General features: G+C 41.4%; 1 protein-coding gene across 1 annotated transcript in view; it reads left to right on the forward strand.

Annotated features, from left to right (window-relative positions):
- The window catches only part of Sp1 (transcription factor Sp8), a 91,125-nt gene that overhangs the window by 33,364 nt on the left and 34,623 nt on the right, over positions 1–23,138 (forward strand). The window lies entirely within an intron of this gene.

The raw sequence follows: 23,138 nt of genomic DNA on the forward strand, positions 1-23,138 counted from the left end.
TCCGTAATGAGCCGTAGAGTTATTGATGATAGACGCTGATGCGATCGATAATTGAGATGCTAGACTAACGCAATTGTACACCGGGCTTTTATCCAAGAGGTATCTCGTACAATTATTGAAGGCATGTTACTTTATGACGGAGGGTATCTATTCAGAAGATCGATACCTAATTAGGTCGACCCTCGTGAGGATACGATGGCCATGTATCTCTCTCGTATCGCATCTAATTATCGCAGAAATTGACCGACGCCATTGACACATACGAAGATCTGCGGTTTGATCGCAATGGAAGCTGCCTCGCATGTTCGTCATTGTATTTAATCATTAACAAAGGTCACTAGCAAGGATAAAAAGCACTCAACACAAATATCTATATATGTACACTAGGGAAAAAATTAGTGCTTTCAGTAAAACTGGCATTGCTTGACAGCAATAAAATACTTTATTTATATGTATAACAAATTTAGTTCTTCCTGCTCAATACATTTTTCAGATTTACAAATTACAAAAATAATTATTTATATCAACTAAACGATTAATGAATATAATCAAACATTTTTGTTCAACGTAGATTAATCAAATATTTTGTTGCTACAACAAAATTTTAGTTTATAGAATAAAACAGTTTTTTCTAGTGTAATATTAAGTTGTACTGTTTTGTTCGATGAAACTTAAAATGAACGGAACAAAATTGTTTGGTTAAAATATATCGAACAAAAATATTTATTTATACTAATTAAATCATTTAGTTAGTATAGACTAATATTTTAGTTATTTAAAATGCTGAAAATATTAAGCAGAAGCAACTAAATTTTTTTGTCGTATAAAATATTTCATTGCTGCTGAAAAACGCCTTAACTAAACAATTTTTCTTTAAGACAAATTTTTTCCTAGTACACTTGATTGCTAATTTCCTTATTTACTGTCCATATGACGTTGACTCTGACACTTATGTATTATAATGACGTAGAAAGAACGATGTAATATAATCGATGTATTGCTATTGGCTGATGTAACATGCAACAGTATATTCGATGTACCAACTATTATACGAACTATTTAAAAAGATTACAAAGCTTCGAAACATTTATAGTACCAAAAAGACTGCATCTTATATAACGTATAAATGCACATTTCATACAGTTCAGATATTCAAAGGATGTTCTTAAAACATCTAGAAAACATTTTATGTTCTAAATCTTCCTCAGAACGTTCCTAAGATAAAGTATACTGTATGGGACATGTATTGGTGTGTCCTTTGCTCGCGCATAAATTCTGTATATACTTTTTAGAGCCATGTATTTGAAGCAAGTTATGGTATAGTAAGATGTCTGACTCAGCCTGTAGAATATGATTCAATCTTTCATGTATCTTTTCATATATTGGTTCTAACGTCTCATATATTTTTCTTTTGCACACAAAACGATGAATAGCTAAATGCCACCCTTTTCAGGTGGCCGCGAACGAGAGGATCTTGAAAGCTCATTCGAGAGTTCCCACGTACAAAACGTGAGAGTAATTTTTTAATTGTTACGCGGCTTTTCTGCCGCTTTTAATAACACCTTGGCGTCCGAGTTGCCTATTACGACGAGTGTAAGACTATCTCGCTTTGGCCCGAAGGGTCCAAATCTCCCTTGAACTGACTTGAGCGCTCAGACGCGCTCGATTTTTTAAGTGACGAGGGTACTCGGTCATATATCTCCCTCGTAGGTCCGCGAAAGTTTCGACGTTTGCACAGCCCACGAAATTACACGTTGTGAGGCACAGGGTTGCAGTGATGTTTTTCATCATTACGAATATGCGTTCTCTTTCTGCCAATCGTACAGTTAATGGTGGAACTTCTACGAGAGAAGGGCGCGCGTTACGTTAAAATAGTCTATTAAAAGTCAACATTTCATTCTCGCAACCTAGTCCATCCGTCTCTCGTATATATCTGGCGATGAAAGTACAAACTAAATCACAAACGAGATTAATGGATAATAGTTTCCTCTCTCCGTATTTAAATAGCTTGCCCCACGTACCGTTTTCATTATCAATCATCGTCGGCTCGCGCACGAGGACCTTAAAAGCCACGGAGTTCAAGGAGGACGACCTCGAGAAGCGTTATCGTAGCTGGCTTGTCGCGCTAACGACTGGTAATATCCCCGCGACGGGGCTCGCATCGTATCCCACCGTCATCTTTACATCTCGCGCATTTCCATACAAGAGTAGGGCCATTTGAATATCCCCTCCGTACGCATCGCCCCGCACGACGTCCCTAGCGTTCTTCTCGCTCGAAACCAGACGGTGCGTATTCGCTCCGGCGAATTATATAGCCGACGTCGAAGCGTGGCGATCTGATATCGACCTCAGTCGCCGAAGACGTAACGGGATGATGCGCGATGACTGGCGAAAACATATTAAAATCATCGCGAACCTACGCAACCGAACGATTCGTCGTCCTTCCGCTCGTTGACGTGCAACTGCGATTATACCTGAGATTCATGATTTCATACGCGAAATACCTATACCGATATGTATATGTAATTGAATTTTCGCATGAAATTGCTATTTCTAAACCTTAAACAATACTTTGATAATCAATTGTTGCACAATATTATGGATAGAGAAATTATATTGAGCTTCCAGACTGTTAATTTGAATTTTGGACAATGTTAAAGATGTCTTCTTTAAAACAAACAACCTGATGGTTCAATATAGCCTCCAGGCGATCATAGATGATAATGTGATATCAAGTAATGTGTAATAATATTGATCGTCTAAGAGCTAAAAATGAGCGTCGATCGTCATAAATTGGCATCTTATTGCGCAATAACATGTACTTACAGATAGACCAATATTTTCAAATTGCAATATATTTCAAATAACTTTTAATTGACAAAGTTTATATTATATAAACCTTTAATATTATCTCCAAATGATCAATGATATTGTACAATTTTAAATATTGTTCAATAATATTCATTGTAATATACAATAATATTTATCGTATTATTACAATAATATTCATTGTAATAATAATTTAGGAGAAAAAAACGCTTACACTGAGAAAAAAAAGTTGCTATTTCAAAAAAATATTAATTGATTCAACTAAATGTAGCGATCATGGACTGTCAAACAAATATTTGTTAATTCAACTAAATATTTGTTAATTCAAACAAATAACATGTTTTAAATTACAAGATTTTGTTAATCTAAATATATAAATATTTGAACTAAATAATCATTAAATGCATTTAGTCAAGTTAACAACTTTTTTTCTCAGTGTAAAGAGGGCACTAATAATAATACACTAATAGTACAAAATAGTTGTAAAATGATGCTATAGACAATACGCTATATATTTGAAAGATTATAAGAATAAATAAGACCTAGAGATAAGCAAAAATTAAGGTATTCACTTACTAAACATTTTTTATTATTTAATAAAAAAAGATAATAGGACGTTTTCAACTTACTTAGCCACCTTCAGTCGTCTTAATAAATTAATCTATCAAAGATAACGCAAAAAATCTTAAACTAACATTTCAAGATACTAATCACAAATAACTCAAAGTCGCAGTTTGACTAATTATAATTTTCATCTTAAATTTGTGTTAATAGTAAAAACTTATATAAAAATAATAAAGATTTTTAAATAAAGATCTTAATTTGCTTATTTCTAAGTCTTCTTTAGTCTTATAGTCTTTGTAAAATAATGTTATTAAACGTTTAGAGAGACCGCTTTAGATTCTAGACTACGAGTAAAAGAAATCTGAAATAAAGTATCGACCTAATGATTTCTTTTTTTGTAATCGACTCCAGCAACCGGGCGCCGAATCCATCCCTCACACTCTTCCTGTTAATTCTCTGACATTTTTACCCTGCTCTTTCCTCCTCTGCCCTGTGTTCTTCCACTGCGGCGCGAGATGGACCGGCCGAGATAACGCCGCGAGCTCGGTAACTGCAGTAATTGTCGGTGATTAGAGGAGTCATAATTACTGGTCCACGTATAACGTTACCAAGTCCATTCATTCCCCGGTCTGTTCCTCGTCGGCTTGTCTCTTGTATCCTTCTTCAGATATATCTGCGTACACGGGCCTCAATCAGCCACATTGATTTTTTAACAACTTTCTACATTCTTTCTCTCTCTAATTAATACAATATTCCGAATGTAGACGAAGAGAGTGGAGATTTTGCGTTGTAAGGGTGTTTCTTAAAAACCATTCTTTAGCTACTATCATATATAGTGTCAACTGATATTTAGATGTATCATCACAAAATTATAGATACGAATTCAAATCCGACTTTGATTTCTTTGATGTTGCGATTGCATCTGCTAATGATAATCCGGATTCTCGTATATCGAGGAGCTCCCCTTCGGCATTTCACTCTTTAGTCCGGATTATAAAACTACGGCACAATATATCCCTGATGAGTTTTCTCTCTTTCTCCTTTACGTTGCACGAGTTTCTCACCGACGTGTAGAGAGTTATTTTTATCAGTCTTCTTTCGAAAGCTCGGCAACGGCGACTACGACGACGACGACGACAAGCATACTCACGCGTAGATGTCGCCGCTGATGACAGACCGAAGGTAATAATTATTACAGTGCGCGAATCGCAATTACAGAGCAGACGCCGGTTGACGCGGTTGAGTACGAGGAGTCGTCGCGCCGCTTCGAGGTGCGCGGCATCGAGGTACGCCGATGAATGTAACCAGCATGTAGCGCGTATCCTACACACGTACGTGAAAAAACTGCTTTTATTAGTTCTCATATCGCAGTATTGATCTTCATATAGTTCTCACTCGACAGCCACGGGATGACATTTGCTCGCAAAACGTAATGACGCGAGAACTTTGAAGTAACTTTGAAATTTAAAACTGGGACTCGTGTAACATAATGCAAATGCTATTTGTCAATTACGACTGTCAATTACTCGGTTTAACAATGGAAATTCCAATCGCTCTGTGATTCGCATTATAGGGGGGCGCTCCTAATTGCGGAAACATTCCGTTTTTGTCTTCCATTGTATTGCACTTTTGTCTCTATTGTTCAGAAAATGTTTTATGTATACATTTTAACAAGTTTGGAGAGAGAGAGAGAGAGAGAGATTATACATTCACACTGATTAATAAGATGAATAAAATTCACCCCAGCGAATGATTACTAACAAATATCCTTGTTATATTCGTAGCTTTACTCTCATATGCGAAATTACAACGCCTGCGTTTCGGATCGATGATCGCGTTAGGCATTGCACTCTCGAATAGTTTCAACAGATAACGAGTGTATTGTAAACGTATGTAACAATACAATTATACATCAATATTTATCACGTGCGAGAGGCAGCCAATTTACCACAACTTCGTAATGAGCGTCGGTGAGATGAGCGTACCGATAACGACGACCGCGCGTCTACTTTATTGCATTATAATTAGGGTAGTACTCATCGGGCATAAAATTCAGTCTACCTGATCGTGATGCTGATATATTTGTAACCTAATTTTTTATTCTCTTCTTATAATCTTACGTCGCGTTTTTTTACAATATATCACAATCGTTATAATTCTCATAGAAATGAAAACGTGTCATTTTCGTTATATATGTCGTGACGATAATGACGGTTTCTTTCACATTCATCGATAAACGTTGACATAGTTGACGTTATTCCTTTCCTTCGTCATTTTATTTATTATCTTGATATTTTTCTCAATCGGACGGTATCTTAATTTTCGCGTAACGAGACGTTGTTCTGACAGTGCCATTTTAAAAAAAGATTGTATACCATATGATATATCTTGAAGTGCAATGTATCCCTCTTTTCCATTGTGGACGACACGAGTCAGAAATCCACCGGGTCTTGTCATGGAGTCCTGCTGGAAGTTCTTCCCAATCCTGATGTCGAGTGTGTAAGCGCGACCTAAGCTGTGGCCCGAGCCGACAGACACGCCCGCTAATTGTATGAATTATGTATGTGACTACGAGACTCTTGCCAACACGCGCCGGGAGAACCAACATCGACGTTGTGCGGCGTGGCCTGGTTCCTTTATATAACGTTCATTGCATCTCGAGAGAAGTCGCAGTATCCCGTGCATAGAAACAGCGCGAGTCGCGCGTAGACCGATCGAAACGAACTCGGGGAAACGGATGAATCCGGGAAGAGAGAACGAAAGGGAGCGGAGCGACGAGGGAACAACGGCGTTCGATGCGCATTTTACGAGTCCGCACTTCCGTTTGGGTGCCCGGCGTTATTGAGATTAACGGACGCCCCGCTCGGGATGGGCCTTCGATGGGATCGCAGTCGAGGAAGTCGGCGGTCCGTCACCCAGCGTAGGAAACCCGTCGAGAAGAAAAAAGTAAGAGGGAAACATAGGAAATTCCGTTCTTCTAGGATATATGCGACTGTCGTTTACGGAAGCGTTGTACCGTATATATCGTGATAAACTGACGCTGCGAATAATCGATATCGAACTTACATGCCTATTTTCTTAGAAGATTCTATGTCTAGTAACAATACACATTGTTGTTACTATATTATTAGCAGTTGATCATTAATATAACTTTAATTTTTTTAAAGCCTTGTCATATTAGACAGGCCATACCCTTCGCCCTTAGATTTTGCAGCATCGATCGCTCGCCCACCGAGTTTGATCACAAGACGAGACAGCAGGTGTAGCGTGATCCCGGATCACGTTACACGCTTAGCAGACACTTCGCCATGATTATCATGATGACAAATAAAGGATTTTGCGAGGGCGCGCGATAATTCATCGATGATCGATCGCACACGTGGTAGAAAAGGAAGAACAAGAGAGGAGACTAGGTACAACGAGCGTGATCATGAAGTTCATCGAATGCTCAACGAAGTTCATCGAACATTATCGAACATATTTCCTGTCCCGTAAAACGAGACGACAGTCAGAACGATGGCACTTGCGTTAGATCGACGATCGAAATAGAATTGACTTTTACGACATTCGCGGATCGCCTGTAGTTGGCAATCTTCCCTTGCACGCCGGTAGGTAGCCGTTTCTCAGAAAGTAGCGTAAAATATGTGCACCGAGCGTGTGTTGTACACGTTCACGTTACGTAATAGCCGAACACGCGAGCGAGGTATTACAAGCAGGGAGAGATTTACGGGTCGCGTTTACGCGAACAATAATGCGCTGCGGATATGTCGAGGAGTTTAGAGGAGATAAACCACGAACTAAAATTGATTCTGTTCTCCAATAATTTCGCGACGTTGTAGTTTGAACTGACTAAGAGAAAAATAGTCTTTTGGATCACGCAAAAAGATTTTCGTGTTTTTTTTCTTTTTTCGACAGCCGATCGTTTCTTAATGGCACGAGCAATGACTTCTTACGTTCGCTTGTATACGTACAGCTCCGAGTTTCCTTTTCCACATATAATTCAGCAATTACTGTTCGCGCGCGCGCGCTACGACATAATGACGAGTTTCGCCCAGACACCCGCTATTGGGACGCGAGTAAATACCATAATAATACAACTAATGGTGCGTTATGAATTACAAACCGGATAATGAATAAAGTATACGTATGCGCGTGCACCGCTCTTGTCCTTTCCCGACGTGGCCTACCTTTTTATATAAATCGCGTACGGTAAAAGCGTACCTGTTGCCGTTACCGCCAAGTGTAATACGGAAAGGAGAAGAAGAGGAGGAGGTAGAAGAAGAGGAAGGAGGCGAACACGCGAGAAAAGTTTCATCGAATCGTTATCGAGGCTCCGAGAGAGAGAGAGAGAGAGAGCCATTCTGGACCGGCCGCGTTTACCGGTCGGGGGATAATCGCACACAATTTCTTGCCTCTTTGCTTTGGAGTGGTTTCACACCTTCGTCGTCCCCTTTCTTGCCTCCGTCCAACCCTCCTCCCAGCTTCCCCCCCGTACCTCCTGGCCGCGTCGGATGCGGCCGCAAACCTCATCCAGCCGCGGCTCCGAGGTAAAAGGTTAACTTGATAACCACGCGGTAACCGCGGCCTTAACCGCTGGCGGGGCCCTCCGGGAAGAGAGCGCGCGTTCCCTCGATATATACCCTGTGGAATCCCTGTGGAATCGTGTATACGTTGTACGCGTCCAGCCGCAACGCGCGCCGACACGTACCGCCAACTACCGTAAGAACCCCTTATATAAGCCGCATCGTCCGTTCTCTCCTTACGCTACTTAGACGCCGTGATTGTGGTCGAGACATGCGCTCGTCAAAAGCTCCGCAAATTTGTAGGTAATTCTGGGTCACGCTCATGCGTTCGATCTGATACATCGGCGTTTACCCGCCAGCGTGTGAAAATTGTAAACCTTGTGTAACGAACCATTGAGGTTTATATTGATTACTAGCGGTGATAGTGCCTCTCGATACCGTAATTTTGACACTCGTACTATATATTCATTCAACACGGATGTTCGTATCCCGCTCTGAATGTTTAGAACGAAATTTCACAGAAATTTTCCGTTAGAGTTAATACATTAAGATGATTTTCAAGATGAAGGAGGGAAATATTTCTACGAAGGGACATTTTGTCCTTTTCACTTTTTCAGTGGAAAGGTTATGAAATTTGATGAAAATGGCTGTAATGGAAAGATAATTGTACGATCATGGAAAGCTCCACGCATCAACCGTTATTCAGCATCGGTAACTTGCTTGTTCTCCGAGCGTCTCTCCGTGAATTTCTCTCCATAGCGGATCGTTCTTCGCTGCAAGAACGATTGTACGTGGGTATGTTTGTGCGCGTAGTAATCAATTAATTCACCGCACTGTAGTACGCGAACATCCCCCACTACACCTTCACCCTCTTGTTCTTATCCTCATGTACTCGTCGTCCGCTTTATCGTCCGCGACAATCCACGTTCACTTCGTGGGCGTATGTGCTCTCTCTCTCTCTCTCTCTCTCTCTCTCTCTCGCGCGCGCGCGCGCGCGCTACGAGGATATTAGTCGAGATTGAGTCCGGAGAAGCCGAGCCTCGTGTGGATCCATTAGCTTTTATATGCGCGAAGAGTGCCCGGTTTCATACGTAGATACCACGCGAAGATAACAACGGCATACCTTCTCTCTCGATCGAGGCGGCGTTGCGATAATTAGAAAATTAAATTGTCGGCCGACTGAGAGGAATTGCACGAACGACCGGAATCGTGTCGCCGACTCTCTCGTATTCTCTCGCTCTGGATGGATTCTTTGTCTACATTCAACTTGCAAACTCGACATGTTCTCATGTTCTCATGAAAAGTAATAAAACGGGAAGAACGGAATGCCCTTTAAATAACTCGATACAAAATCCTACAATGTATAATATATTTCAAAAGTCGCTGAAAGATTATTCTTACAGTTTAAAAATATTAGCGCAACATCGCACAATTTATTTGATTTTTTTTTGATGGACAAAAATCAGACATTACAAATCTCTTTCTTTTTCGAGTCGAGAAAATTAAGAAGAATATTATTCGTATTATATCCAGAAATAGCTGATCTCTCTTTCTCTCATGCTCTCTCGTTTATACATATTTCTCTTCATTTTTTTCTCTCTCTTTCCTCGAAGGTACTTCACGAGAGAAGGATCATGTAGGCGCGCAACGAACGCAACGAGTTCTCGCATAAAGCAGCGACGATATCTTAGCCGGTCCATAGATAGGCTCTTTAGATAACCCGAGGGCTGGTGGGTGGCTGATTTAATGCCAACGCGACTGAGAGGCAAGGGAAGGTGAGAGGGCCGGAACGGCGGCGGAATCGTGGCGGCGGAGGGTTGGCCGGGTGGTCGGGGGGTGGCCTGATATTTTAATACGACGGGGAGCGTGATGTTCGGTCATCCATCTAGAGGTGCTCCCTCTCGGTGCGTGCGCATACTCGATTTTGCATACGCGGATATCGCAATGCACGCGGCGGACGCGCTACTTCACGTGCCGAGAAGGCCGAGAAGCGGGAAGCGACACTGTCGTTCTGTAACAGGAAGGAAGACTGTTTGTTACCATTATCTTCCTTTCCAGCTTGGCCGCTCCCTGCTCATCCATCCCCTCGGCGATAGTGAATATTTCGCAGCCGACACGAACATGCTAGGGAAAGAGATTTAATTCGAGATCCAAACAAGAAACGTGTTGTTTTTTTTTTTAACTGATAACAGAACATTGATATTCTTGGTTGCAAAAGTAATTAAGATACTGGCTTAATTTAATTACTTTGACCGTAAAATATTCGTGAATGTAAGTTCGTGCAATTTTAACTTCGGACAAAGTCTGCGTAAATAGCTTACATAATCATAATAACTCTTTTCTTACACTGTACAAAACATATGGATTATATAGTTTATTCTATAATCAATAGTATTAATTCATTAACATATGACGTATGACAGATATGACAGATATATACACAGAAAGTATCCAAGTTATTGCTCGTATAAAAGCAATAGAAAAGCTTGCGTACTGTGAACCATGAATAGAAATTTATAAAAAAGATAATCACGCATAATTATCTTTCTAGAGACACCAATTCGTATCTGCTCTTTCGAACGATATAATTCAATGGTCTTCTCTTGAATGCGCGATAAGATCGTCAAACTCGTTTCGCTCCGATTAAAAGTACATCGCCCGTCGTGACAATTCGCCTCGACTCAGGCAAGATAATTAATTCGCGGCGTAATTCGTAAAATTAACACAGTCGTTGCAGCACACTGACTTTCTTAATGCAGTAATTAAAGATTTTTCAATATCTCACAGGCAATTTATCGAAATCTATTTTAATCTACTATTGGATATCCCTTTGATTGTCATGCACTTTAATTTCACGATTAAAACGAAACCTATTCATTTTTAATAATTTATTTTCACATGACACAATTTAACAATTCTGCGATTGATATGACTGTCTAGATCTATATACCTTGGAAATGTTGAAACGCTTATAAACGGCGAACACGTCCGCCATATATAATATGTCGAGCGGGTTAAAAAAGAGGAACGAATAGAGGCACCCAAACGACAGTCGAGCGTGTTTTAGGTACGAAGGGCAACCTCACTGTTTTCCTTCGCCCGATTAGGTTCCCACATGTTACGAAGCCACCCCCGCGACACGCACACCAAGGATCCCAGGACCCGCTCGCACGTAATACGTAGTACGTAGGGTACGTGTGTGCGCAGCCTCTTGCTTGGCATAAGCAACGTTTCGACGTTGTTTTTTGTGTCTGGCGGGGCCCTTCGCTGGCCGGGTTCGGGCTCCGCCACGATTTAGTGGCCCTAATTGCAGGGTACAGCTATTTAATTACCGGGTTCGTGGGCCCCGCCGCGGCCCCGTCCCCGGGCCCCTGCACGCTCGGGCCAAAATGCGAGTACATTCGTACGGCAAGAACACGTAGATACGGCGAGTCGAGCCGCAAAGTCCACCCACAAAACAGCGAGACGATCCCCATCCATTCGCGACGGAAGGATTTGCCGATAGGCGCCGTGCCGCGCCGCTCGCGGGCCTGGCTCGCTCAATTTCGATCGGCACCGAGATTTCGATTCGAGATATTGAGATTTCGTGTGCGTATATCGCGCCGTACCGTAGCTATCTAGACTCTAGGGTCGATTCTACCCCCGGCCTCAAAGTTCCACGCCTGACTAGCTCCACGTGATCGGGCGTGAAGTTTATTCATCAAGACCTGGGGCAAAGTAATCGCGAATAGACGGTAATATCGATGCCGCTGCGCTGCCGGTGTCAAATGAACAGTTATTACAGGTAGTTTTTTGATGATATCGCTAACAAAGTCAGTCGTTTAAAATTCATTAGTTGCGAAAGGACATCACTTCGTAATCTTCTGAGAAAGATCATCTTTCGCAGCGACGACAACGTAAATTTCTCTGTGAAAATCAAGATGCGTTCGACGACCTATCTCAGGCACGGTGGAAACCATAAATCCCTGTCGATGAAACGAATCGAGGAAACGGCACTCGATTCCGACCGCCGCGCGGAATCTTTTAATCGTCGCTAATAACAGGGTGTGCGTCCGGTAAGAAACGCGGAGCGCCGCGTGCATCCAGCGCGAGGCTATCAAGTGATTGATAAGTCCATAAAGCATCCTTCGCTCCTCTCGTAATCTTCCTTCGGTCCGGTGGTGGTGTCGATCAACGCTGATGTTGGTGGTGATGGTGATGATGGTGGTGGTAGTGGTAGTGCTCGAGGTTGCGGTTAAACTCATGGCTACGAATACGTTGTACCGTGTGCGTGCCGGCGTTTTTTTGGCCGCGGGTGACGCGGTGACGAGATGATGACCCACCCGAAGTCGGAATCATCATGATTACCCCGCCCGCGTAACTCGTAATGCGGACCGAAACCACCCGAGCAACTGCCACTGTTGCGCCTAAGCGGTATCCCTATATTCTCCCTCCATATTTCCGTTCGTCTCATACCGACGCTACCGACGTCAACGCGGATTTCTATTATTAGGCCGACAGGAACTAACCGTCTCCAGTTTTCGTTCTGATTCACATAATTGCCGACTTCAAAACGAACCGATTGAGAGGATCGCAACATTGGGTGCACGCATACATTTCACAGCGTTTCCTGATGCCAAGGACAGGGCGTCTTCCGTTTTAATGTAAAATGTATGGTACATCGGGCGAGTGTTCTCATATCTGGCGAAAAAGTAGATTGAACTTTTTGATCATTTCAAGGCACCGATGGATAGGGGATAGATTACATTTACATGACAACCTTAATAAAGTTTAATAACATTCGTAGTTATGGAACTGACCTGTTTCATAACTACGGATATTATTAAACCCGATTAATAAGAGTGCCATGTAAATGTAGTCATAGAACCGTTTTTGCCTCGATGTTCTGCGAGATGTGCTGCGAGTGAGCACGTGAGTCGATTAGTCGGTACAGCGACGAGAGAGAACTCTTCCCGCCTCCTCTCCTCCTCTCTCTCTTTCTCTTGGAAATACGCGGGCGCGCGCACAAGAGAGTTTTAATTGTAGACTACAGTCCATAGATAGGGGGGGGGGGAGGCTATTATTCTTTCTCTCGTCGGTAACGCGGCGATCCGTTCTTCTCTCCTAAGTCACGGAGAACATGAGTGAGAGAGGAAAGAGGAGAGTGAGAAAGAGAGAGAGAGAGAGAGAGAGATGTAATAACAGACCGTCGGGCCCGTCTCCGCTCGAGAAGAAACGGCCATTCGTTCTTTTCGTCCGTCTGTCTGTCTATCCGTCTGGCAGTTTCATATCCAGGAGAACGCACGAGTCTTGGCCGACACAATTTTTCATCATTCACCCCATCGCATACTGACCGCTGCATCTCGCGCCACCTTCCCTCCCTCCCTCCCTCCCTCCCTCCCTTGTTCCTCCACATCATCGTTTGCTTTTTCTCTCGTTTTACCCACAGTCCGCCTTCGACATCGTTTATCATCCCTTAACGCGATCGACGTTTATTCTCTTTTCGGGAAAGCTCGTTGGCGCCACCTGGCCTCGTGCCACGTATATCGATCAACCCTAATATTTTCCACTTTCCTTCCCATTTGGAATCCAACTGTCGTTGTAGATCGATATAGTTTTGGAACGGTACGATGGAAGAAGTATAAATTTGAGGTTCCAAAATTGTTCGCCACTTGGTTATCGATTCGAGAAATCTTAGCAGCAGCTTATTAATTATCATTACTTATATATTATTCGTGGTATCGCAGTCAGATATCGCCACTCGTGTTGTATAAAATAAAAATATCAAATAGCGTCTTTTTGAAAAAGAAACGATGAAAAGTACGCATGAGGGTGGAAGAGAGAGTGCTGCATGCCTGTCGACGGCGCACCCTTGGCGTTGCCGAAATAATCCTTTAAATCCTTTCTCTAAAGAGACGTTCTAGCGATTCAATAGAGATTACATGCGGTTCCCACTGTATCGAATTACAAACGCTAGAGACAGATGGAGGAAGAATGAAATACCTCTATTATGCGTCCGAAAGAAGAATCCATTGAAGCGGCGATCGTTGTTGGATTTCGCTTCGATAATTCGATAAAACTCAAGTAAATCGAGATAAATCAAGCGTTCAGAAAGATTGAAACGATAAAAGGTAATCGAGCTATCCAAACTTATTATAAAAAAACATTAATCGATTTAGCGAATATAATTATTCCGAATTTTAACTTTATAAGTATATCTACTTAAAAAAAAAATGTATATAATAGAACCTGAATAATATAATATATAATTTAAAAATAATTAAGAAAATTATTATATATATGACAGTTTAAATATTCTGTAATGTAATGTGTGTGTAATGGAATCTGAAAATAATCGGAATATACAAAGAAATTTGGCTAACCAATTTCTTTTCTGATAAAACCGGTCTCTGATAAAACCATGTATCGAGCGAAGAGATTCGGATAATAAAAAATAATCGAGTTATCCGAACACGAATCAAGTCCGATTCGATTTGATTCTCAAGTATTCGCGAATACTCTTGAGCTCCAAGGATTTCTACAATTTATTACTTTTTTTTTAAATATCTGATTAACAATAATCGTTTACCGCGAAAATTACCAGTTATTTGTTACACTCGGTTGTTTGATGAGTTGTCTTAAAGTGTCGAGGACGACGCAATTGGATTACTCGGATGGAACATTACAATGGCTACATACAATTATACTGATGTATTCAGAAATAGTCTCGCTGAGAAAAATTTATAAAATTTATTTAAAAAATATATGCGATGCTAAACAATTATTTATTTTCTCTGTATATACGATATTTGCTTTTCTCAATAATATGTTTAATATCTCTAGTGATAAACAACATGAATTATTTCAATTTGTCAGAAATAATAAAATCGCGACAAGTATTCGTGTGCTTTATACGAACATGCGTGCGTTCGTTTACGTGAGCGACTGGCAAACCGTTATTATTGACTCGGTAATAATGCGTCGGGTTAACCATTCACAGCTGCAATTTCATACTAACGATAATTATATCGTTGAAATTTATGTCTCGATAATATACTATCTTGTTATTTATAATATCGATTTAGCGCCTCAAAACGAAAAACTTATGTATATAATAAGTTGATGTGTAACATTCCTCAATTATTAAATTTATAATATATATTTTATTTTTGGTGTGTCAGCATTTTTATCTACTTATCTATATTAATTATTAAATAATTCTATCTAATATATTATTAGAGACTTGTACAGTAGAACACAGAGAGGTTAACCTTTGCACTCGAAAATTGTAATCGTGATCTGACATTTTTGTTATCGCAAATAGTATATCACATTATAATGTGATCATAATAGACAGCATTAACAATTTTTAACAAAATTGCTCGATTTCTGTAAATTTTATAACAAACAAGAAGAATCATAATGTAATAAAAACCTGACAAATGTAATTATTAAATTGACAATAAATAAAAATATATTTGAAAATACTTGTGTGTGGAATCGAAAAAGTTGCCGTAGGATATTGCATAATTAAAGTTTATTAATTAAAGTATACCTTAATATAATAGTATCAATGGACATCCAAAAGGAATTTCATTGATGTGTTAAAGATATCGCTGGACGATATTATTTTCCTTAGCAGAGGGTAGTTATTACCTAATGTAAAATCAGGAAACCTTCACTGTAATGACATATTAATATTTTGAACCTAATCATTGTAATTCCTCCCAAACCAAAGAAGAAGAACTCTTTCGATAATCTCGTATTTGAGTAATAACTAAACGAAAAAATAATGAGAAAAGAGAGAATAAGCAGAACAAGGACAGAGAAACAAACAGAGAGAGAGAGAGAGGGGGGGGGGAGGGGAAGGGACAATAAAATCGTGAGAAGAGAAAGGCGCAGGTGGAGAAGACAACGGAGAAGAAGCAAAAGAAAAAGGATGAGGAAGAGGATGTAAAGAAACAAGAGGAGTTGAAGAAGAGGAAGACGAAGCGGCGGACGCTGTGCTGAACCACGTGATCGTAGAGCGTTTTAATTGGTCGGGAGCGCGATCCACGCTGTGATGGAGGGAGGACGAGATAAACCAGGCAGATAGGTGGGACATGGGGGGACGAGTGGGACCGAGGGGGGTGAATGACGGGGTAAGGGAAGGACGAACAGCATTCGTTAGGGTTGCAACGTGGATTAGACGATCGCGAGGTCGTACCGAGGAGGACCGTTGTGAGGGCGGCGCTGTTTCTGCCCCACCAGCAACACCTTTCAGGATGGAAACGTATTCGCGAGGTTCCTTAGGAACGGCCACTCGACGCACTCTCCTGGGGCACGCGCACGCACGCACGGCCCACGCATACAGACGCGTATTCGCACGGTAGGGGGGCAACGGGAAGAGTGTAAGAGAGAAAGGACAGAGGGAGAGAGAGAGAGAGAGTACGCGAGAAAGAAAGACAGAGAGAAAGAGAGGAGAAGGAGGAGAAGAAGGAGAACGAGAATGAAAAGAAAAAGCGAGAAAGAGATACTGATCCGGCTCGCCTCCGTCGCTGAGCCGCTCCTCTCCTACATGGGGGACGAAAAAGCTCAGTTATAATTGTTGCACGCCGCGAGGTGCATCTCGGAGTCCCTCCGATAATTGTTACCTTCTTCCGCGTGGCTGGCGGTTCGGCGACGCCGCGACGGACGCGTATCGGACGACACCGGAGTGAGAGAATCCGCGTTCGTCGCGTCCTCGACCGACCTCGTTATCGACTGACCTCCTCCACCTCATCCGCGGCCGAGCGGCAGCCACAGAAATTACTGTGATTACCGGGATATACGAGGGCTCGTCGAACACTCGGAGCGGATTGCCGCCGAGCGCTGTTGCGGCCGATGCACCTGCGAACGTCATCCGGGAAGCGTCTCTCTACACGCGTGAATCCAAAGCTGTGGCTGAGTCACGATCGTTAAAGAAGCGGATCGAGTCTCGAATAGGATCGACGATAATCCTTTACGATCGCGAGTGAATTTTTTAAAAGCTCGCGATTCTCGGAGCAGAAAAGGCTCGGAAATGAATTGCGCATATCAATATTCGCATAACGGCCATCCGCAAAACGTGATGACGATCGCGCCGACGGCACCACAGCAGGGTCCACATCCCGTGCAGGAAACAGAGTATCTCGAGGTAGGAGAGATGTCGATATATATTATATCTTTAAAGATGTCATGCTCGCGGAAATTCGGCTTAATTGGCGACACATTGAGGATGAAGAAAAGCGATTTAAAACTCATGAGCGTCTCGCCAAGTTAGTGGATGATTCAAGCCCTTTCGCAACTTACTTCCATAACGAGTGAGGGCGGTTCTAAAGCGGCCCTTCGTTAATTGTTCATCTCCCGACATCTAACACGCAGAGGGTTCGATACGGGATCATCAGGTCGCCACAACCAGCCATTTTCGATCAATTCATTGACGGAAAATTCAATTCGTCCGATTGCCAATTGGATCTCTCGATTGAATTTGTTGAGGATGGAAATATGGATACCAGTTTGCTTTCGTTAGGAATATCAGCTGCGTCAATTACCGTTCCAATAACGCTCTTAATTTAATCGCAAGTTGCCATGCTAATGTAATTCAAAAATTTTATAAAAATCACGAATAAATTTCAATCACAAGCTGACCCCCACGGGAAAGGAAGTTGATGGAGTATTTCGTTTACTTAAAAACACTCATCGTTAACGATCCGAAGAAACGTGTGGCGTGCCAATAATAAATCGCGGTCGATCGACTTGCGCGAAAGGTTGCGAAAAAAGTCTGCTTTCACGCGGCCAAGGCGACGAACGAGGAATCATCGTAGAATCGAGGAGAAAGGTAAAGGAAGATGAAAAGAGAGATGTAGCTGGGGGATATTAATATAAGGGCTCGATACGTAATTATAGTGATTACCGTATTGCCGGGGGGCGGACGAGGGCGTCCCTCAGTTTGCACGTCATTTCGCGATCTCAACTTCCAACGAACATGCGCGCGAATTTGTCGGCGCGGGTCCTTGGCCAAGCTAATTGTTTCCCCCTTTCGCGCCAAACTTTCGCGCATCAACCACTACTCCACATTTCCTCTATATACGTATTCCCGACACGCGCGCCGAGAGAGAGAGAGAGAGAGAGAGAGAGAGAGAGAGAGACAAAGGATCGCGACGTTTAAAGACGAGACGCGTTTAAAACGCGTTTAAATCGTGACATTTCGCTCGCGGCGATCATCTTGTTCTCGTTTTCTGACACAGTATCCGACGAAACGTGCTGATCGTTAGAAATATGGATCAGGTAGAGCGTTACCTATTAGGAGCAAAAATTTTATGTCGTAAAACGCAACACTTATTCACGGCTCGTGTAATAAATTACATTGCGCAACGAATATTTTTACTTTTGGACGTTTTATATCGATCGATGATTGCTATTCATAGCGATATATCTGTTACATAGAAATCATTAAATCTGCGCAACGCCGTATTAATTATATTAATATAGTTAGATTTAATTAAAAGTTTTTCGAGCGTCGCGTCAAATTGTCAAGGTGCATTGCGGGATATCATTACAAACCTTTTACTCTTTTCTTAATTAATTATTATCACCAACATTATCGATATATAATTATAGCGACACGTGCGTCAACCAACCCCTTACCGTGACTACCGTTTAAGTATCTGCGTCTACATTGCGTTATATATAATGCAAAAATCTTTTATGAAATAATATTCTCGCCGATAACTTATCTATATTATCTTATTCCATTTACCGGTTATTAAAGAATTATAATTTTCTTCTCTCGTACTACGTTCTCGCGAATTACCCATATTTAAATGTCACACTTAATTTACTTTAATTATGCATGCAAAAATGCATAGTAGCTGTTTATGCAAAGATTAAAAAGTCAGGTATTATACATACGTCCTTAATGTTGAGAGTATTTTAATTATATAATCATAGTGTTCTAAATATATTTCCTCATATCTGTTATATGACTGAATGTGACTACAAAATCTGAACGGGAATCTGTTAACTAATTCGATCGAGCGTACTCAGGTTAGCTAGGCAGACTAACAATAAGTCGCTTCAAGTCTTATCTCTTTTTTTTTCATACTATACGGGTTAAATTTATACAGATCGATATAGCCGCAGCATCCAATAACTTGTTCAACGTTATTATCCCTCTTCATTCCATCTTTTATCTACATCTAATATACTCGGAATACGAGCAGAGGAAGGCAATAGTATCGAGGGCAGCTGGATAAATCGAGGAAAGATATTTATTTCGATCGATTCCCTCATGAAATGGGGTGCGCCTTATTTGCGTCGCTCCTCCAACGTTCGCGGTCGGCGAAAAGGAGCGACGCGTGAATTATGGGGGGTTGTCTCCTCTCCTCCCCGTGGAACACCCCATAAATCTGGTCAGCGGACGGAGATACAGGCGGGCGATCGGGCGTCTCTCTATCCCGAAGCACGATGTAGACAGAATCTCGACTTACGCCCCAGCATTGGCCACGGCAGCGAGTCCGTAAATCAGTCCCGGACGAGTTTCTCCATGTTCTGTTTCGCGGCGAGATACGCCACTCGGTCTTAAAAGCGTATTTTCCCCGTGATTCTGCGATATATAGTTGCGTGTATTCGTTATTGAACATTTGTGTAGACGGATCATAGAATCTATTATTGTGATGATCATTTTCCGAGATTAATTTCCATGTGATGGTTCCTTTACCGTGAGAGCAATTTGAAATTTGGAAATGTAGAACATTCCTCGGCAGATTTGTAGAAGCATCACGAAACGCCACAGCGGATGTCGGCACATCAATGAACGATCGTCTTGCGTCTGCGTCCTTCGGTCTGGTTTCGGCAAAGGCTTATATACCTATAACGCTGTTAGCAGATAGTAGACAAGATCTGGCTTCAACTTGGTAAGGTGAATCTTCATTTTCGATGCTGCCAGCCGCTACGCACGGAGCTGGTTCCTTGGTAATTATTAGTCCATCAGCATCTCTCGATGGCCACATGGCCGTGTGAGAGGTAAGAGCCGAGCTGGTCCCAACGCGGACCATCCTCGCTACGCGAGACCGCTCTGTCATTATCCGCCCCCGTGAGGCCCGTAAGGCCCCTTCCCCCCATTTCCCTTTCAACCCCATGGCCCGTCTCTGCCAATCAACGATCCATCATCGAGAAATCGGATGTCGGCTGCGTCGATCTATTGCGCCATCGAGAACAATCGGTCACGATCGGTAGTCAATTGACGCTAATCATTTTTCAACGACACCGAATATCCATACATTAGTGTCGAATTAAACGCTGTCCATTCTCGAAAAGTATCGGGACGCAAAGTATCGCACGATTCATCTTTATGGTCCAAGGGAAGGAGGTAAGGGAGGGTTCACATTTACGCGTGCGAACGCAATAAATCTAGAGAAACGCTCTCGTGCGGGAATCTGAAAACGAGGAAACTCGATAGTTACTAGCTACTTTCACGCGCGCGGCACAACGCCATTTGTCCTTGCCGCGAGCGTTAACGCCCGTCTTTGGTTCCGTTCATTGTAAAACATCCCTTTTCGCACCCCCCCCCTGCCCCCCGCACCCATCGCCGTCCTACTCCGCGATACGCAAGGGCGTGGGCGGGTCGCACCTTTTGTGCGTCGGTGGCACGCGATGTACGCATAATCGCCGTCAGGATTCGTAGCGGGTGGCGACCGATGACGTCCCCTCGTTCCGCGAACCTATTCCTTTCTCACCTTTACGTCGTTCATCTATCGATTACTCGGATTACTCTATCTCGCGAGTATCATAATGTAAATACTATCTGGGCGATACGATGATACGAAATCACGATGATCGTAGATGGTTACTCTAACAAAAAATACATCGAGATTCGTGAAAAAATTAGACAGAACTGCGCAGTGATGAATTATATCAGATCAGACAAACTTGCGTTATTTGCGATTTAGAAAGAAAAAAAAAAACAAATCGAATATATTTTAATTAGAGCATGGAAGAAACGATTTTGTTGAAAGACCTAAAATTTTGCTACGTATAGATTTGGAAATAATTATATTAGACCATTAAAATAATTTCTGTCGGAAACTTAAACTGATTGCTAGAATATCAAAATTTGTATAGCATTGCTCATTATTTTTCAGTTTCCAATACAATTATTTTAATGATCCGACAAGATTATTTTCACAGATCTATATGTATCCAGCAAATCGTTCTTTTCATGAAGAAAGTACAATAGAAACTATTGTATACGTATTTCTGTTTTATCGGGCGTCAAATATCTCGTTGGTAGGATCAAAAATTGCTTCGTGATTTTAGCTTTACGAGGTATTCGACGAAAATACATCGAGTCACATAATACATCATCAAACTTGACGGTATTCTCTTTGAACAGATTTTGTGACCACCTTGTCACCGAACTCCATGAGATATTGCGTCTAAATTACCCGGGCCAATCTCGATTGCGACCAAGGCGATCGCTCGCGCGCCCGGCTGGTCGAGAATGGTTATGAATGGACCACGATTAGCCGGTCGCCTCGCCGTAGTGGCGCCGTACCACGCCACGGACTTCTTCCATTATGGAAAATTAGATCCTAATGCGACCTCGACCCGTCGCTCGCGTCTTCACTGACCATTGGCGTAGGAAGATAAAGCACAAACTCACTTCTATGCAGCGGAGAAAAACTGCGGTGTGCCCTAAAACTGCATAGCTACTTAAAAAATAATATTGAGGAAATTTAAATTTCGTAATTCACATAAACAAACTCGGCGAATCGTTTTTTAGTAGTAAAATTAAATTGTCGTTTTGTACATTTGATTCGTTGCGTTAAATTTTAAGAGAAATCCGGCTCTCGAAATTACGCCAATTATGAAATTCTTAGCAACCGGTTGGCTACCTCTCGCGATGCGGTTTTATAGGCATGGTTTAATCACAGCCACGACACAAACCGCTATAAAAGCGACTCGTATCATTCGCCATGTGACGAAAAAAATTTGCGGTAGCCTAATGACAACTCTCGTCTTAATTCTCGAATCGTTGACGCAAGATGTGCTCAGCTTTTATTTTTCTTAACCAGATCTTACGAAAATGTTAGTCTCCAACTTTTCTATATATTTATGAAGTCCCCGCAGCAATTTATCTCTTGTTTCTTCAAAAATTATAAAAATGTTCCGTTCGCAACTGAATACGCCACTGAAAATATACTTCTTCGAATATGTTCCGTTTTATAAGACGGAGCCGATAACATTTGAAATTCAAACCGCACGATTAAAGTCACATTAGCTTCTTGCGCGTGTTCACAAGGTTCTCCCTGCACAACTTTGATATTTGCGATTTTAACAGACGCCGTTCTCGAATCGCCTATCTACGTCATGCACGCAGCTTGTTTCGTAAAACTAAAAAAGCACGAGTAAATTATGAGCTCGTATCTTCTTTTTTGCATGTAATAATTGACGTTCAACATAGAGGTACGATTAAGCAGGTGTCGAGATGGACGTTACTGCGAGAAAGTTCTTAAATCTTGATTCGTGACGAGAAAAATATATGATGACGTTTAATTCAATCAGTTATTAAATATAGTTACATTTTATCTGCAAATGTATTCATTAATTCATTCTTGCTAATAGACTTTATATATTTACTTTTTCATTTTAATGACCCGATACGTAATATACAAATATTGATATATTTTTTTAACGCAATCTGCGATATGGTAATTAATTTAAAGTTATTTACCAACTATACTCAATATTGTTATTAATGACATTATAGTTGACTGTTATCGTAGATCAAATATTAGTATCGATTTCCCTGCTGCACATAGCTGTTGTAATGTGGAGAGAGAAATTACGCGAGTTTGAAACCCATTTGTAAAATTATGTCGTAACAAGTTAACGCGTGAATGCACACGGAACGAGTGATATATCAAGTGCCATAAATTTATCATATTATGCGAAAAAATAGGTCATAATATATTTGATCTTATTAATTTTTCCAGAAGCATAAATAGATATAAGTATTAAAATATCATATTTCAATTCGATGATACCCGAGATGATACCGCAACAACAACGGACTATAATATAATTCGATAAATAATATACATTTATGTTCCCACAAATACATGTATAAAATTCTATTCGAAGTATATATAAAGATTATATGAAAATATATAAAATCATGTACAATTTAAACAGGACGGAATACATAAGACTATATGCAAATTATATAGAATTATGTAACCG

Source organism: Acromyrmex echinatior, chromosome 15, assembly GCF_024713525.1.
Source record: "Acromyrmex echinatior isolate Ae372 chromosome 15, ASM2471352v2, whole genome shotgun sequence".
In the NCBI taxonomy this organism is placed as follows: Eukaryota; Metazoa; Arthropoda; class Insecta; order Hymenoptera; family Formicidae; genus Acromyrmex; species Acromyrmex echinatior.